The 17575-nt window shown below is 40.5% G+C and overlaps 1 pseudogene; it reads right to left on the minus strand.

Moving 5' to 3' along the window:
- Window positions 1-7843: 7843 nt before the first annotated feature.
- LOC137757975 (phosphatidylinositol transfer protein alpha isoform pseudogene) lies at window positions 7844-8664 on the minus strand (annotated as a pseudogene).
- Window positions 8665-17575: the final 8911 nt, after the last annotated feature.

A 17575-nucleotide genomic window follows, 5' to 3' on the forward strand; every position in this document is an offset into this window, starting at 1 on the left:
AGACGAGTCCATCTGATTGGCAAAGCCTAAGCCAAGGGCTTACCTCCCAGCTAGCAGAGGAGCTAGAACACTAGATGTCTTTTCATTTCAACTTCTCTTTTGGGAGACAAGGAATCCCTTCAATTCAAGGGGGTTTCAAATGGTGGACATCAGTAATTACTAGGGTTCATTATACATATAATTTCTCAGTAAATGCCGTAGGATGTAATAGATGTACACAGAGTTGTTTGGTTTTTATCAATAGTATATTTAATATATACAGCAGCATAGTGCCTGCCTCTCATAGCAGACAATAAATAGAAATTGCTGTTAATACTATCATAAAACTGTCATAATTACTATCATAATCATGGTCATCATTATTAAAAAATATCAGGCTACAGGGATGAATGAATAAGGATTAAATGAGATAGCTAAAGTCTTGAGAACACTGTAGAGACCAATGACAAAGAAGCCTAGATAGGCCCTCCTGATGCTGTGACACTATATAAGACCCTCCAGAAATTAGGTGTGACCAAGGGATGGAAGAGAGAAACTCTAAACTGACTAAAAATATGAATTTTTCATCATGATGGATCAGAGACTCAAAAGAGAAAGTAAGTTGTTATAGAAGATCAAAAGGAGGTATATTTTTGCATACCACATTGTAAGCTGATATTTGTACACGCTACATCTTTTCCCAGGTGCTCTGGACCAGTCAAGCAAGGTGCCTGTATTGACCCCTTCAGGAAAACTTCAGAGGACCTGCCACACCCACTGGCCCTTTTTATAAGATTCTTTGAGTTCTTTACACACTGGCTACTATGGATACCAGATTGGCTCACCACAGTGAACGCTGATAAGCCATTTATAGGCTATTTTGCAGCTTATGAGGGGATCTGGCCCCAAGTTTATGCCTTAGGAGTCCTTGTCTTCTCTTAGGAAGTATGAACTCAAGTCACAAAGAGATACAGAAGCAATTGGTCTTAATGGCAGGAGGAGAGAAAGAAAGTAGGCGAGTCAACCTAACGGCCGTGGAGTAAACTGATTAATGGTTATATATCTTCCTCCCATCCTAGTATGTACCCACCTTTGCAGTGTGACTTTTCTGCTTCTCCCTTGTATAAGTGAGGTCTGTTTCTCCAAATCCTTGAATTTAGGCTGGCCTTTTAACTTGTTTTGACCACTGGGTTGTGGGGGAAGTGATGTTATTTGAGTTCTGAAGCCTAAGCCTCAAGGGGCCTTGCAGCATCTGTTCGCCCTCTTGAAATGCTGCCTTATGAGAGAACATTATGCTATGAAGAAACTTGGGGTGAAAGACAACATGGAAAAAGGCCAAGCCATTCCAGTTTTCCCAGCTGAATCCATTCCATCCAACCTACATGAGCGAGCCCAGGTAAGATCAGCAGAACAGCCCAACCAACACAAAAAATCATGATGAATAATAAATTGTACTTGTTTTAAGCTAAGTTTGAGCTTGTTTATTACCATGTGGCCACCATGTAAGCTGATCTCGCCTACAGGAGAATAAAGGGCCATATAGAGGAGACTCAAAGGACCCCAGCTGACTGCCAGTACCTACTGTGAGGCATCTGAGTGGGATCATCTTGTACCTTCCAACCTTAAAGCACAGCGACATGACTAGGCAAAAAGCAGCAGACTGCCAAGTTGGTCCATAGAATCTTGAGAAATAATAAATCCTGACTGTGCTTTCTTACGCATTTTACCCATGGGCAAATGCTGCCAGCTTTACCTTCAAAATGCATGCTGAATCTGATCACTTCTCATCAGCTCCATCACTATCATACAGGACCAAGCTACAGTCATCTCTTGCATGGATTATAAAATGATCTCCTGACAAGTCTTTTTGGAGTGACTAAAATATTCTATATCTTGATTGTGGTGATGGATACATGATGTACATTTATCAAAAGTCATCAAGCTGCACACTTTTAAAAAGGTAGATTTTACAGTATTTAAATTATAAATCAATAATCTTGACTTATAAAAAAGTAACGTGAAGCTATCCAAGCTTTCAGGTCATTTTCAAACAGAGTACAATAAATCCATGTTAAACCAACTGCATTTTTCTAGGGCAAATGCAAATACTCTTCAGTATGGAACAAAGAGAAGAAATCAGGCTATAAAAACAGCAGAATTTACTCTGAATAAACAAATGCATGTACAACTCACACTACTTCAGAGAAGCTTATAGAACTGGATATCATTATAATAAATATGCTCAGGAAGAAAACTTAATGAGCTATTATAGGCAAAAATCTCTTTATTAAATGATCCTGTATATCATAGAAGGCAATGCAAGAAGCAATTATTATCGTCAGCTGGTGCTTTTAAATAGTTTGCTTCATAGATGGATGAAAGGATTGATATACAGAGAACTGATATCAACTCTTGGCATACTTGCAGTACATATTTGAAAAAGGCTTAACCACTTTTTGTTCTTTTTCCTTACCATTTTATTGAAATATAATTGATGTACTCACTATATAAGTTTAAGGTGTACAGCATAATGATTTGACTTACATGCATCATGAAATGATTACTGCAATAAGTTTAGTGAACATCCATCATATTATATAGATATAAAATTAGAGAAATAGAAAAAATATTTTTTCTTGTGATCATAATATTTACCCTCAACAACTTTCATATATAACATAAAGCAGTGTTGATTTATCATGTTGTATATCACATCCCTAGTATTTATTTGTCTTGTACCTGGAAGTTCGTACCTTTGATTGCCTTCATCCAATTCTCCCTCCCCCCACATCCCACTTCTGCTAACCACAAATCTGATTGCTTTTTCCATGAGTTTGTTTGTTTTTGAAGTATAATTGACCTATAACACTTTGTTACTTCCTGTTACACAACATAATGATTCAATACTTCTGTACATTTCAAAATGATCACAATAAGTCTAGTCACGATCTGTCAACATAGAAAGATACTACATAGTTATTTGCTATATTACTCACCCTGTACATTTCATACCCCTGACGCATTTACTTTACAACTGGAAATCTGTACTTCTTATCTCCCTCACCTATTTCATTCCTCCCACCACCCTCATCCCCTCTGGCAACCACCTGAATGTATCTCTAATTCTGTTTCTGTTTTGTTTGTTCATTTGTGGTTTTTTTAGAGTCCACATATAAGTGAAATCAGATATTATTTGTCTTTCTCTGTCTGACTCAATCACTTAGCATAATACTCTAGGTACATCCATGTTGTCACAACTGGCAAGATATTATTCTTTTTTATGGCTGAGAAATATTCCATTGTGTGTATATATACCACATCTTCTTTATCCATTCATTTATCAGTGGGCACTTAGGTTGCTTCCATATCTTGTCTATTGTAAATAATGCTACAGTGAACATAGGGGTACCTATATCTTTTCAAATTAGTGTTTTTGTTTTCTTCAGATAAATACCCAGAAGTAGAATTGCTGGATCCTATGGTAGTTCTACTTGTGATTTTTTTTTTTGTCATGCCGCATGGCATGTGGGATCTTAGTTCCCCAGTGTGGGATTGAACCCATGCCCCCTGCAGTGGAAGCACAGAGTCTTAACCACTGGACCCTCCAGGGAAGTCCCCTACTTTAAATTTTTTGAGGACTGTCCATACTGTTATCCACAGTTGCTGCACCAATTTACATTTCCACCATCAGAGGACCAGGGATCTCTTTTCTGTACATGCTCACCAACACTTATTATTTGTTGTAATTTTTATCATAGCCATTCTGACAGGTATGAGGTGATACTTCGTTGTAGTTTTGGTTTGCTTTTTCCTGATCATTAGTGATGTTGAGCATCTTTTCATGTGCCTGTTGACCATCTCTATGTCTTCTTTGGGAAGATGTCTACTCAGGTCCTCTGCCCATTTTTTAATCAGATAGTTTGTTTGTTTGTTTGATGTTGAGTTGTATGAGTTCTTTGTATATTTTGGATATTAACCCCTTGTCAAATATATGGCTTGCAAATCTCTTCCCCTAGTCAGTAGGCAGCCTTTTCATTTTGTTAATAATTTCCTTTACTGTGCAAAAGCTTTTTAGTTGGATGTAGTCACATTTGTTTATTTTTGCTTCTGTTTCCCTTGCCTGAGGAGACAGATCCCAAAAAATATTACCAAGACCAGTGTCAAAGAGCTTAGTGCCTATGTTTTCTTCTAGAATTTTTATGATTTTGGGTTTTACCTTTATGTCTTTAATCCATTTTGAGTTTATTTTTGGGCATGGTGTGAGAGAGTAATCCAGTTTGATTCTTTTGCATGGAGATGTCCAATTTTTCCTAACACCATTTATTGAAGAAGCTGTCTTTTCTCCATTGTATATTCTTGCCTTCTTTGTCATAGATTAGTTGCCCATAAAAGTGTGAATTCATTTCTGGGCTCTCTATTCTGTTCCATTGATCTATGTGTCTGTTTTTGTGCTGGTACCATACTGTTTTGATTACTGTAGCTTTGTAGGGAGCATGAGACCTCTGAAGCTTTGTTCTTCTTTCTCAAGGTTGTTTTGACTATTCAAGGTCTTTTCTGTTTCCAAAACATTTTAGAATTATTTGTTCTTGTTCTGTGAAAAATGTCATTGGTATTTTGAAAGAGATTGCATTGAATCTGTAGATTGCCTTGAATAGTATGGTCATTTTACTAATATTCTTCCAATTCGTGAACACAGTATATCTTTCCATTTGTTTGTGTCGTCTTCAGTTTCTTTCATCAGTGCCTTATAGTTTCCAAGTAGAGATCTTTTACCTCTTTAGTTAGATTTACTCCTAGGTATTTTATTCTTTTTGATACAGTGGGATTGTTTTCTTAATTTTCCTTGTGATAGTTCATTGTTAGTATATAGAAACCCAACAGATTTCTGTGTATTAATTTTGTATCCTGCGACATTACCAAATTCATTCATGAGTTGTAGTAGTTTTTTGGTGGCATCTTTAGGATTTCCTGTGTATAGTATCATCTTATCTGCAAAAAATGACACTTTAACTTTTTCCTTTCAAATTTAGATTCCTTTTATTTTTTTTTCTTGTATGATTGCTATGGCTAGGACTTCCAATAGTATGTTGTAAAAGTGGCAAGAGTGGATATCCTTGTCCTGTTCCTAATCTTAAAGGAAAAGCTTTCAGATTTTCACTATTCAGTATGACGTTAGCTGTGGGTTTGTCATATATGGCCTGCGTTATGTCGAGAAACATTCCCTCCATAACCACTTTTTTGAGAGTCTTTATCATAAATAGATCTTGAAATCTGTCAAAAAGTTTTTCTGTATCTATTGAGATGATTATATGATTTTTATTCTTCCACTTGTTAATGTGGTGTATCACATTGATTGATTTGTGGGTATTGAATTATCCTTGCATCCCTTGGAAAATCCCACTTGATCATGGTGTATGATCTATCCTTTTAATGTATTGTTGAATTTGTTTTGCAATTATTTTGTTAAGTATTTTTGCATTTATGTTCACTAGTGATATTGTCCTGTAATTTGGTGATGTCTTTCTGTGGTATTGGTATCAGGGTGATGCTGGCCTCATAAAATGAGTTCAGAAGCATTTCTTCCTCTGCAATTTTTTGGAATATTTTGAGAAGGATAAGCATTAACTCTTCTCAAAATATTTGATAGAATTCACCTGTGAAGCCATCTAATTCTACACTTTTGTTTATTGGGAGTATTTTTATTACTGATTCAATTTCATTATTGCTAATTGGTCTGTTCATGTATTCTATTTCTTCCTGGTTCAGTCTTAAAAGATTATACATTTCTAGGAATTTGTCCATTTCTTCTAGGTTGTCCATTTTATTGTTGTATAATTGTTCATAGTACTCTCTTATAATCCTTTGTATTTCTGTGATATTGGTTGTAACTTTTCCTTTTTCATTTCTTATTTTATTGATTCAGGCCCTCTTTCTTTCTTTCTTTCTTTTTTTTTTTTTTTTTGATGAGTCTGGCTGAAGGTTTGTCAATTTTGTTTATCTTTTCAAAGGACCAGCTCTATGGTTTAATATCTTTATTGGAGTATAATTGCTTTACAATGGTGTGTTAGTTTCTGCTTTATAACAAAGTGAATCAGCTATACATATACACATATCCCCATATCTCCTCCCTCTTGCGTCTCCCTCCCACCCTTCCTATCCCACCCCTCTAGGTGTTTCTGTGTTTTTTTACATCTCTATTTCATTTATGATTTTATTTATGATTTCTTTCCTTGTACTAACTTTGGGTTTTATTTGATTTTTTTCTACAGTAAGTCCCCTACATACGAACCTTCAAGTTGCAGACTTTCAAAGATGCGAACGTGCGTTCACATGTCCAATCACGTAAGTTAGTTCACATGTCTGGTGTACATTGTTACATGCATGCATCCTCTACAAGTGGTTGTGCTTTTGTGTACTTTAGTGTACAGTACTTTATAGAGTACAGTAGTACAGTATCTTTATTTCAAGCCCAGGATGTCTGGAAGCAAGAGTAAAAGCAGCGATGATGTAGCTGGTACTGTACTGTACTTTTCACGGTACTGTACTGTAAGATTAAAGTTTTTTTTAATTTTTTGAGTTCGTTTGTTATGTGTTATTTGTGTGAAAAGTATTATAAACCTATTACAGTACAGTACTATATAGCCTATTGTGTTAGTTGGGTACCTAGGCTAATTTTGTTGGACTTACAAACAAATTAGACTCATGAACGCACTCTCGGAACGGAACTCGTTCGTGTGTAGGGGACTTACTGTAGTTCCTTTAAGTGTAGGGTTAGGTTGTTTATTTGAGATTTCTCTTGTTTCCTGAGGTAGACTTGTATCACTATAAACTTCTCTCTTAGAACTGCTCTTGCTGCATCCCATAGATTTGGATCATTGTGTTTTCATTTTCATTTATCTCCAGGTATTTGTTTACTTCTTCTTTGATTTTTTTCAGTAATCTATTGGTTGTTTAGTAGCATATCATTTAGTCTCCACATGTTAGTGTTTTTTCTTTCTTTTCTTTTCTTTTTTTTTTTTTTTGGCTGCGCGGCTTGTGGGATCTTAGTTCCCCAACCAGGGATCAAACCCGGGCCCTCAGCAGTGAGAGCGCAGAGTCCTAACCATTTGACTGCCAGGGAATTCCCTACAGTTTTTTTCTTGTATTTGCATTGTGGCTGGAAAAGATGCTTGATATGATTTCAGCCTTCTTAAAGTTTACTGAGACTTGTTTTGTGGCCTAGCGTATGATTTATCCTGGAGAATGTTCCACGTATGCTTTAAAAGAATGCATATACTGCTGCTTTTGGACAGAATGTTCTATATATATCAAGTTCATCTCATCTAATATGTCATTTATGGACAGTATTTCCTTATTGATTTTCTGTCTAGATGATCTGTCCATTCATGTAAGTGGGGTGTTAAAGTCCCCTACTATTATTGTGTTACTGTCAATTTCTCCCTTTATGTCTGTTAATAGTTGCATTATGTATTTAAGTGTTCTGATGTTGGGTGCGTATATATTTACAATTTTTTTTTTGAAAGACTAAAATTGTCACTTGGAAATAAAGTGGGGGAGGGCACACAGAAATAGGTTGAGAACACAGTGGTTGGAGAGGGAGGAGCTGTAAATACAGCAACCTGCACACCACACATCTCAGAGGAAGAGGCTCCCGCACACATGGACTTCATAATACCAGATGGTCTATTTGTTCCCAATATTAAAGGGCATCTAGAATTAGCTACAGTAAGGGATAAAAAGTTGTCTGAAGAATGGGCACAGAAAGACTATGTCCAAAGATGGCCTGTCACTTGGGAGGGTGGAGCTGCTGGGCCTTCCTTTTGACCACTGTCTTGCAAAAAGTGCAGAAGGAGGAGGGGTGGCTTTAGTCATCTGCCATCATTCCTTTAACTGGGTCCTTTTGCCTTGTCTAATCCAGCTATCTCTTCATCTCTTCTTCCATCCTTTGAATGTTGTCCATAGTCAGGTCAACCCACTTATCAAGCCAACAGAACAGCTGCCTGTGGAAGTTTGTAAACAGACACCTCTCTTACTTATGTATAAAGTTTTCCACTTTGTTCTGCAGGCCCCACCACTTGAACTTAACAGTAACCATTTTGTATGTATGAATGTATGGGTAGTCCTTCTGATTTACAAGTTCTTGCTTCCAGTTGGGGCCCAAGGGTTCTCAGCCTGTTTTGATAGATTTAAATTTTGCTGGGTCTTCCTCTACCTTGAAATCCTTGCTAAGTACTTGGTTTTGATCTTCAGTGTCTATATATATGGCTTCCACATGTTTCCATGCCTCAGGTTCCAGTTTATGCACATTCTCCTGGGTGCCAAGATATGGTTTGTGCCAGGTTTCAATTTTAATCAGAAAGTCTTCTTTCATGTACTCATTTGTAATAACAGTTCAGCAATAACGGTAGGAGGGTAGGCATTCCATGCTTTTTCATGTATATTCATGGCTCCCTCTGGGGCCAGCTTTCGAACAAACGTGGGCACTTTGCTCTGTAAGTGGTAGATCTTGTGTGTTTACTGGCCTTACTCACTGTCCTTCTCATAGGGCTCATTCACCAGGACCTCTATGCCTTTACCACCACCGGTTTCACTTTTATTGACCTCAGCCACAGAATACAGCTACCCCACTTGATACTCTTCCACAGCCACAGGTAAGATGACTTGATACTCTTTGAGCAGCACCATGTCGCTTCATGGCTAGGCAGCTGCCCACCCAGCCTGCTGCCTGCTTCCCAGTGGCCACTCTCCCCATGGCCTGGCCCAGTCTGGCTGCCTGTGCACCTTCCTTGTGGTCTGCTCTGTCCCTGCCACTCTTGCTGCAATCACTGGTTGGCTTCTGCCATCCCAGCCTCGCTGCCTCCTATGCCACTGCTGGTGCTGCCCAGAGCTCCAGTTCTGCCTACAATTATTATATCTTCTTCTTGGACTGACACTTGATCATTATGTGGTATCCTTCTTTGTCTCTTGTCACAGTCTCTTTAAAATAGACTTTAAGTCTATTTTGTCTGATATAAATATCACTACCCCAGCTTTCTTTTCATTTCCATTTACGTGGAAAGCCTTTTCCCAATCTCTCACTTCCAGTCTGTGTACGTCTTTAGATCTGAAATGAGTTTCTTGTAAGGAGCATATATATGGGCCTTGTTTTTGTATCATTCAACCACTCTATATCTTTTGATTGGAGCACTTAGTTCCTTTACATTTAGCTTTGTACTTATTGCCACTCTGTTAATTGTTTGGGGGTTATTTTTGTACTTCTTTTTTGTTCCTTTCTTCTTCTTTTGTTCTCTTCCCTTGTGATTTGATGACTATTTTTAGTGTTATGTTTGGAATCCTTTCTTTTTTGTGTATCTATATAGATTTTTAGTTTGTACTTACCATAAGGTTTATATATAGAAATATATGTGAGTGTATGATTATTTTAAGTTGCTGATCTCTTAAGTCCGAACACATTTTAACAAGCATGCATTTTTACTCTCCCCACCTTTACTGTTTTTGACATCATATTTTGCATCTTTTTGTTTTGTGTACCACTTGACTACTTATTCAGAATATAGATGATTTTACTACTTCTGTCTTTTGACCTTCCTACTAGCTTTATACATGGTTGATTTACTATCTTTATTGTATATTTGCTTTTATCGATGAGATTTTTCCTTCTGTAATTTTCATGTTCTAGTTGTGGCCTGTTTTTTTGTTTTGTTTTGTTTTGTTTTTTGCTTAGTGAGTGCCCTTTAACATTTCTTGTAAAGCTGGCTTGGTGGTGCTGAACTCTTTTAGCTTTTGCTTGTCTGTAAAACTTTTGATCTCTCCATCAAATCTGAATGAAAGCCTTGCTGGGTAGAGTATTCCTGATTGGAGGTTTTTCCTTTCATCACTTTAAAGTGGGTGGTTGTGCAGCTGAGGGTCCTGGATCTAGTGTCCACCTGCTGGTTGGCAGGACATGTTCCTGACATGGCTGGCTGCAGGGTCCTGGGTGTCCCAAAGCTGGCGTTGGCCCGCTGATGAGTGGGGCTCAATCCCAAGGGTGGCTGGCTGAGGGGTCCAAGGTGTCTCAGAGCTGGTGTAAACCTGCTGGAGGGCAGGGCCAGGGCCCTTGGGGTCCCAGGGCTAGTGCTGGCCCACTGGTGGGTGGAGCCAGTTCCCAGGGATTCTGGCTGCAGAGCCCTGGGGGACCAAAGCTCGTGTCAGCCACTGGTATGTGGGGCCAGATCTTGAGCAGCTGGTTCAGGGCCCCAGGGTTTCCCAGAGCTGGATTTGTCCTGCTGGTGGGTAGGGCCAGGGCCCAAGGGTCTCAGGGCTGGTGCTGGGTGCTTGTAGGTGGGCTGTGTCCTGACACAGCAAGGTGCAGGACTGCAGTGGTCCTGGGGCATGTGTCTACCCACTGGTGAGAAGGGCTGGGTCCTGAGGCCTCTGGCTGTGGGGCCCTGTGGGTCATGAAGCTGGTGCTGGCCTGCTGCTGGGTAGGCTGGGTTCTAACATGGCAAATTGTGGTACTTTAGTGGTCCTGGGGCTGATAGCCTGTTAGTGGGCAGGGCTAGGTTCTGGGGTCTCTGGCTGCAGGGTCCTGGGGGGTCCCAGGGCTGGTGCCAACCCTCTGGCAGGTGGAGTCTGGGCCCAGGCTGTCCTGGAGCTATTGCCTGCCCACTGGTGTGTAGAGTCGGGTCCTAAGATCTCTGGCTGCAAGGCCCTGGGGGTACCAGAGTTGGTGTTATGCCCACTGCTGAGCAAAGCCAGGTCTCAACAACTGGCTGTTGGACCTTGGGGTTCCGAGGCTAGTTCTGGCGCACTGATGGGTGAGACCAGATCCTGGGCCCTCTGGTGGGCAGGGTCAGGTACCAGGGCAGCTGGGGGCTCAGGGGTTCCTAAGGCAGCCAATCTGCTGGTGGGTGAGGCTGTGCCCCTGCTTGGCTAACTGCTTGGCCTCAGGCATCCCAGTACTTGTGCCAACATGCTGGTGATCAGGGCTGGGTCCCGGCACTAATAAGCTAGGAGGACTCCAAAATGGCACTTGTCAGCACCAGTGTCCTCGTGGTAGAACACATTACCCACAATGGCTGCTACCAGTGTCTGTGTCCCCAGAGTGAGCTCCAGTTGCTTCCTGTCTCTCTGGGAGGCTCTCCAAGATCAGCAGGTGGGTCTGACCCAGGCACCTTTCAAATTACTGCCTCTGCTCTGGGTCTTGGAGCGTGTGAGATTTTGTGTGTACCCTTAAAGAGTGGACTCTCTATTTCCTACAGCCCTTTGGCTCTTCCAAAAGTAAGCACCACTGGCTTTCAAAGCCAAACGTTCTGGGGGCTTATCTTCCTGGTGCAGGACCCCCAGGCCCGAAGCTGGGGAGCCCAATGTGGGGTGGACCTCTCGCTCTTTGGGGAGAACCTCTGCAATTGTAATTATGCTCCCATCTGTGGGTCATAAGAGTATGAGTTTTGTATGTATGAGTTTTGACTATACTGCATTTCTGCCCCTCCTACCCATTTCACTGTGGTTCCTTCTTTATATCTTTAGTTGCAGAAGATCTTTTCTGGTAGTCTCCAGGTCTTTCTCATCAATAATTGCTCTGTAAATAGCTGTCATTTTGGTGTGCCTGTGGGAGGAGGTGAGCTCAGGGTCTTCCTACTCCGCCATCTGGGCCACTCTCCCCGCTTTTTGTTCTTTTTAACTAAAATTCATGCCATAATTTTTAATTTTATTTATTTATTTTTGGCTGTTGTTGGGTCTTCGTTTCTGTGCGAGGGCTTTCTCCAGTTGCGGCGAGCAGGGGCCACTCTTCATCGCGGTGCATGGGCCTCTCACTGTCGCGGCCTCTCCCGCTGCGGAGCACAGGCTCCAGACGCGCAGGCTCAGTAGTTGTGGCTCACAGGCTTAGTTGCTCCGTGGCATGTGGGATCTTCCCAGACCAGGGCTCGAACCCGTGTCCCCTGCATTGGCAGGCAGATTCTCAACCACTGCGCCACCAGGGAAGCCCTCATGCCATAATTTTTAAATTTTAGTTACTTATTATTTTGTAAGTCATAATATGAGTAGAAAAAATATGTTGTACTCAGTGTAATAGGACACTAGAAATGAGTGCAGTAAGAAAGGAGCTTTGACATGTATACACTGATGGGGATAAAACTGATGACTAATAAGAACCCGCTGTATAAAAAAATAAATAAAATTAAATTTAAAAATTTAAAAAAAAAGAGGGGCTTTACCTGGAATTAAAATGGCACCCACTACTATTTTCTTTTAATTTTTATTGGAGTATAATTGATTTACAATGTGTTACTTTCAGGTGTAGAGCAAAGTGAATCAGTTATACATATACATATATCCCCTCTTTTTTAGTTTCTTTTCCCATATAGGCCATTACAGAGTATTGGGTAGGGTTCCCTGTGCTATACAGTAGGTCCTTATTAGTTATCTATTCTGTATATCATAGTGTGTATGTGTCGATCCCAATCTTCCAATTTATCCCTCCCCCTCCTTACCCCCCAGTAACCATAAGTTTATATTTTACATCTGTAACTCTATTATTGTTTTGTAGATAAGTTCATTTGTAGCCTTTTTTTATATTCCATATATAAGCGATGTCATATGATATTTATCTTTCTCTGTCTGACTTACTTCACTCAGTATGACAATCTCTAGGTCCATCCATGTTGCTGCAAATGGAATTATTTTGTTCTTTTTTTATGGCCAAGTAATATTCCATTGTATATATATGTACCACATCTTCTTTATCCATTCCTCTATTGATAGACACTTAGGTTAGTTCCATGTCCTGGCTGTTGTGAATAGTGCTGCAGTGAACATTGTGGTACATGACTCTTTTTGAATTATGGTTTTCTCAGGGTATATGCCCAGTAGTGGGATTGCTGGGTCATATGGTAGTTCTATTTTTGGTTTTTTAAGGAACCTCCATACTGTTCTCCATAGTGGCTGTATCAATTTACATTCCCACCAACAGTGTAGGAGAGTTCCCTTTTCTCCACACCCTCTCTAGCATTTATTGTTTGTAGATTTTTTGATGATGGCCATTCTGACTGGTGTGAGGTGATACCTCACTGTAGTTTTGATTTGCATTTCTCTAATAGTTAGTGATGTTGAGCATCTCTTCATGTGCCTCTTGGCCATCTGCATGTCTTCCTTGGTGAAATGTCTATTTAGGTCTTCCACCCATTTTTTAACTGGATTGTTTGTTTTTCTGATATTGAGCTCCATGAGCTGTTTGTATATTTAGGAGATTAATCCTTTGTCTGTTGTTTCATTTGCAAATATTTTCTCCCATTCTGAGGGTTGTCTTTTTGTCTTGTTTAGGGTTTCCTTTGCTGTGCAAAAGCTTTTAAGTTTAAGTCCCATTTGTTTATTTTTGTTTTTATTTCTGTTACTCTAGGAGGTGGGTCAAAAAAGATCTTGCTGTGATTTATGTCAGAGTGTTTTTCCTATGTTTTCCTTTAAAAGTTTTATAGTGTCTGGTCTTACATTTAAGTCCTTAATCCATTTGGAGTTTATTTTTGTGCATGGTGTTAGGGAGTGTTCTAATTTCATTCTTTTACATGTAGCTGTCCAGTTTTCCCAGCAGCACTTACTGAAGAGGCTGTCTTTTCTCCATTGTATATCCTTGCCTCCTTTATCAAAAATAAGGTGACCATATGTGTGTGGGTTTATCTCTGGGCTTTCTATCCTGTTCCATTGATCTATATTTCTGTTTTTGTGCCAGTACCATACTGTATTGATTACTGTAGCTCTGTAGTATAGTCTGAAGTCTGGGAGCCTGATTCCTCCAGCTCTGTTTTTCTTTCTCAAGATTGCTTTGGCTATTCGGGGTCTTCTGTGTTTCCATACGAATTGTAAGATTTTTTTGTTCTAATTCTGTGAAGAATGCCATGGGTAGTTTGATAGGGATTGCATTGAATGTGTAGATTGCTTTGGGTAGTATAGTCATTTTCACAATATTGATTCTTCCAGTCCAAGAACATAGTATAATTCTCCATCTGTTTATGTCATCTTTGATTTCTTTCATCAGTGTTTTATAGTTTTCTGAGTACAAGTCTTCTCCTTAGGCAGGTTTATTCCTACGTATTTTATTCTTTTTGTTGCAGTAGTAAATGGGAGTGTTCCCTTAAGTTCTCTTTCTGATATTTTGTTTTTGGTGTATAGGAATGCCAGAGATTTCTGTGCATTAATTTTGTATCCTGCAACCTTACCAAATTCATTGATTGGTTCTAGTGTTTTCTGGTGGCATCTTTAGGATTTTCTATGTATAGTATCATGTCATTGGCAGATAGTGACAGTTTTACTTCTTCTTTTCCAATTTGTATTCCTTTTATTTCTTTTTCTTCTCTGATTGCTGTGGCTAGGACTTCCAAAACTATGTTGAATAAGAGTGGCGAGAGTGAACATCCTTGTCTTGTTCCTGATCTTAGTGGAAATGCTTTCAGTTTTTCACTATTGGGTATGATGCTTTCTGTGGGTTTGTCATATATGGCCTTTATTATGTTGATGTAGGTTCCCTCTAAGCCCATTTTCTGGAGAGTTTTTATCATAAATGGGTGTTGAATTTTTTCAAAAGCTTTTTCTGCATCTATTGAAATGATCATATGGTTTTCATTCCTTAATTTGTTAATGCGGTGTATCACATTGAGAAAAATAACATTTTTTAAAATGAAGGATAAAGACCACTTTGATTTTCTTAGTAGCTTACTCAAGCAAATTATCTCAGTGATAAATTAAGACCCTTGAATGGTCTGAATCTATCACTTTTGGTCTAAACTTACAACATTTAATGTTAATGGTAGGAGTCATTTCCCATTTAGCCTCCCTCTCAGTTCAGTTCTATCAAGCTGTGCTACAGAAACTGGCTTACACTCTGCTTATGAACCCAACTGTTAACTCCAAGTTCTAACCCTGCTTACCCTGGCAGTCTCACCCTCCAGGTAATTCAAAGGGCAGAACAATCAAATAGGCTGCTATGATAGTTAAAAGCCCAAGCCACCTTATGCAGACAAGTAAGTTCCACCACTCCTGAATCATAGACCTTGTATTAATTATGGTAAATATTCCTAGCTGCTGTTTCCTAATCCCTGAAATCTCAGTGGCTTTGAAACCGTGTAACTCAGATTGGGACTTGAACGCAGCCAAAATCCAGATTGGGGCTTGAACCCACAGGCCAGGACTTGAACCCAGCAAAAACCCAGATTGGGACTTGAGCCCATGGGCCAGGACTAGAACCCAGCCAAAAACCGGATTGGGACTCAAACCCAGGGTCTTTTAACTGAGATCACACACCTGGTCTCAGGACTTAATGAAGCTCGGGTTCTTTTTTTTTTTTTTTTAATTTATTTATTTTGGGCTGCATTGGATCTTCGTTGCTGCGCACGGGCTTTCTCTAGTTGTGGCGAGCAGGGGCTACTCTTCGTTGTGGTGCGCGGGCTTCTCATTGTGGTGGCTTCTCTTGTTGAGGAGCATGGGCTCTAGGCATGTGGGCTTCAGTAGTTGTGGCTCGTAGGCTCTAGAGTGCAGGCTCAGTAATTGTGGCGCATGGGCTTAGTTGCTCCGCGGCATGTGGGATCTTCCTGGACCAGGAATCGAACCTGTTTCCCCTGCATTGGCAGGCAGATTCTTATCCACTGTGCCACCAGGGAAGCCCGAAGCTTGGGTTCTTGTTGTCTCGTCACAGAAAGAATTCAGTGAGAGACAAAGTGATAGGTAAGAAGTGGATTTATTTAGAGAGAAACACACTCCACAGACAGAGCGTGGGCCATCTCAGAAGGCAAAAGTGGCCTCAGGGTATGGGGTTGTCAGTTTTTATAGGGGTGGGTAATTTCATAGGCTAATGAGTGGGAGGAGTATTCCAGCTATTTTGGAGAAGGGGTGGGGATTTCCAAAAATTAGGCCAGCACCTACTTTTTGACCTTTATGGTCAGCCTTGGAACTGTCATGGCACCTGTGAGTGTGTCATTTAGCTTGCTGATGTGTTACAATGAGCATATCCTGAGGCTTAAGGTCTAGTGGACTTGTCCGCCTTCTTGGACCTATTGGTTCTAATCAGTTTATGTCATGTCCTCGGGCTATGTCATTCTTTTAAAAGTTGTGCCCTGCCCCCTTCCCTCCTGTTTCAGCTTAACAAATTCTGATGTGGGTCAGGAATAATGAGAACTCTGCCCCATTCATTCAGGGATTCAAGCTCCTTCCATCAAACAGCTCATTGTCCTCTGCTGGATCCTTTCTGCATTTTGCCAAGACAAAGGAAAAAAGAAAGCATGGGGGATAGATAGCATGGGAGATTTTTCTGGGGCTTGAAATGGCATACATCAGTTCCTCACACATCTCACTGACCAGACTACAGGCACATGCCCCCACATAGCTGAAGGGGTGCAGGGAAATGTAGTTTAGCTATATGCTAAGGAAAAGAGGATGTTTGTTATCTATTGCTATGTAACAAATTATCCCCAAACTTAGTGGCTTAAAACAATCCTTTGTTATCTCTTAATTTCTGTGGGGTAGGAATTTGGGAGATTAGTCGGGTGGTTCTGCCTTGGAGTCTCTCATGAGGTTGCGGTCATCTGAAGGCTTGACTGGAGCTGGAGGATCTACTTCCAGGGTGGTTTATTCATAGCTGACATGTTAACGCTGGCTGCTGGCAGGAGGCCTCAGTTCCTCCCAACATAGGCTTTCCCACTGGGCTGCTTGCGTGTCCTTGGCCATAGCAGCTGGCTTCCCCCAAAGTGAGCAATCCAAGAGAACAAGGTATATAAGCCACAAGCCCTTTGTGACCCACTACACGAGGGTGTGGATGCTAGGAGAGGATGTCTGTGGGCTATCTTGGAAACTGGCTACCACATGAGGTTTGGTGAATATCTGACACAAGTCTGTTTCAGGCAGTTTGATACTGTGATTTATGGTAAGAAATACATATTTGGTCTTCATCTCCCTTTCTGGCACAGAGCTCCTAAAACCCTTGTAATTATCCTAAGTGATAAGAGGGATAAAGGTATCTTTTGTTATGTTAATGAGGTGACTTTTGGACCACCCTTAGGTAACCTAAGGGAATCAACCCCTTGATTGGAACTTTCAGCCCTACCTAACAACCTCAGGGAGGGGGAAAAGGGCTGGAAGTTGAATTCATTACCAATGGCCAATGATTTAATCAATCGTGCCTAGGCAGTGAAGCCTCCATAAAACCCAAAAGAGCATTTTTCAGAGATTCCAGGTTGGTGAATACATGGAGATTTGGGAAGAGTGGTGCACTGAAAGAAAGCATGGAAGCTCCCGGCCCTTCCCCATACTTTGTGCTATGTACCTCTTATCTGGCTGCTTCTGAATTATATCCTTTTATAATAAATCACTGATCTAGTTAGTAAAATGTTTGAGCTCTGTGAGCCACTCTAGCAAATTGATTGAAGTCGAGGAAGAGTCTTGAGAACCTGTGATTTATAGCCAGCTGGTCAGAAGTACAGGTAACAACCCGAGCTTGTGAATGGCATCTGAAGTTGGAGGGATAGGGGGATGGCAGTCGTGTAGGGCTGAACCCTTAACCTGTGGAATCTGATGTTATCTCTGGGTAGTGTTAGAATTGAATTGAACTGTAGGACGCCCAGCTGGTATCTGG

The sequence above is a fragment of the Eschrichtius robustus genome, chromosome 2 (genome assembly GCF_028021215.1).
Source record: "Eschrichtius robustus isolate mEscRob2 chromosome 2, mEscRob2.pri, whole genome shotgun sequence".
Classification (NCBI taxonomy): domain Eukaryota; kingdom Metazoa; phylum Chordata; class Mammalia; order Artiodactyla; family Eschrichtiidae; genus Eschrichtius; species Eschrichtius robustus.